The sequence below is a fragment of the Pteropus vampyrus genome, unplaced genomic scaffold (assembly GCF_000151845.1).
Source record: "Pteropus vampyrus isolate Shadow unplaced genomic scaffold, Pvam_2.0 Scaffold157, whole genome shotgun sequence".
NCBI classification, from domain to species: Eukaryota; Metazoa; Chordata; class Mammalia; order Chiroptera; family Pteropodidae; genus Pteropus; species Pteropus vampyrus.
In genome coordinates, this window is record NW_011888938.1 from 975160 (window position 1) to 976558 (window position 1399).

Genomic DNA, 1399 nt, shown 5'->3' on the forward strand with positions numbered 1-1399 from the left:
CCCTTTAAATATGATGCAGGAAGCAAAACAGTAGAGCAAGCCCCGAAGAGGGGTGGAGGGCCGGCCACGCAACGGCGAGAGCGTCCCTGACCGCGAGCTGCGCACTGACACGCCGCTCAGGTGGCGATTTGACCTCGTGTGTATTTTTACCGCAATTAAAGCCAAAGTGTGGCTTTGAGTCAGGGCCCTGCTCTGTTGAGCAGCTGTCAGTAACCGGTCTGGGGCTGGAAACCCCCGTCCTACAGGACCGTTGAGAAAGTCAGGTGACCTGGGGGGCAGCGATCTGGGAGCATGCGGCAGTCCTGGGACAGGACCGCTTGGGTCAGTAGGTAGCACATCCCCAGCCCCCTGCCACCCACAGTGGGTGGGAGGGACCCAGGGGCTCTGCAGGGAGCCACAGAGCGAGCTCACACGTCGGACAGCGTCACTCCCAGGGCCGACCCCTAAAGGGGACCTGTTCTGTCCCACTGTGAGCGAGGTGTCCCTGCAGAGCAGGGGGCCGGGGCCACCTTCCTTCCCCGCGTTCCCCACACCCAGGCAGCCACCTGCCAGCACAGTGCCTTTGGATGACTAGAGCTCAGAAGACACAGGTGTCCCCTGGACATGGCTGGTCACGCCCACTGAGCGTTGCTGGGACGAGTTCAAGTTCATGGGTGCTCCAGGCAGCCTCGTGCGGGAGCAGGTCTGGAAGGGCGTGGCGTCCAGTCAGGAGTTTGGGTGCACGCGCCATCCTGACCGACTTTGCCTGTGACCGCGGCGAGTCCTTCGACCTTCCAAGGCCCGTGTCCTCATCCGTGGAGGGGAGATGCTGGCCTCGCCCTACGGGACGGGGGTGAGGGGTGCAGTGGCCTTGGTGTGCCCGGCCACACGAGTCCCCTTAGTGGTGGCTCCTCCATTGTTCTGGAAGCTCCTTCAGCTCCTGGCAGAGGTCCCCACTTGCTACCGATGCTTGTTTCCTTGTGTGGCACGGCCTTGGGATGGTCACTTCCCCGCTGGGTGTGGGTGGGGGGGCCAGCCTCCACAGGGGCACAGGGACGTCGGTCACTAACACGCCCTGGGGGGTCTTGGCCTCCACCACGCCCCCTACCAGCGGGGTCCTCACTTGGCTGAGCAAGCAGGGGTGTGGGGTCAGGGCAGGACCCTGGGGTGTAGGCGTGGAAGTGGGCTCCCTCTTTTTTGCCGAGCGTCTGCCCCCAGAGGCTGTGCTCCCGTCTGGCTGGCGGGAGGCAGGGTGGCTCTCGCCGTCCCCCTTGAGGGCCAGGGCCTGAGGGCTCCGGTGGGCACAGCAGCTCAGGGTCATGTGGCCAGCCTGTGAGAGGGGCAGCGGCCCCGTCTGCTGTGGAGTCTCTGCCGTGTCTCTGTGTGCGGTCCTGCCCCATGGCGCCCTCCCCAGGCCTCC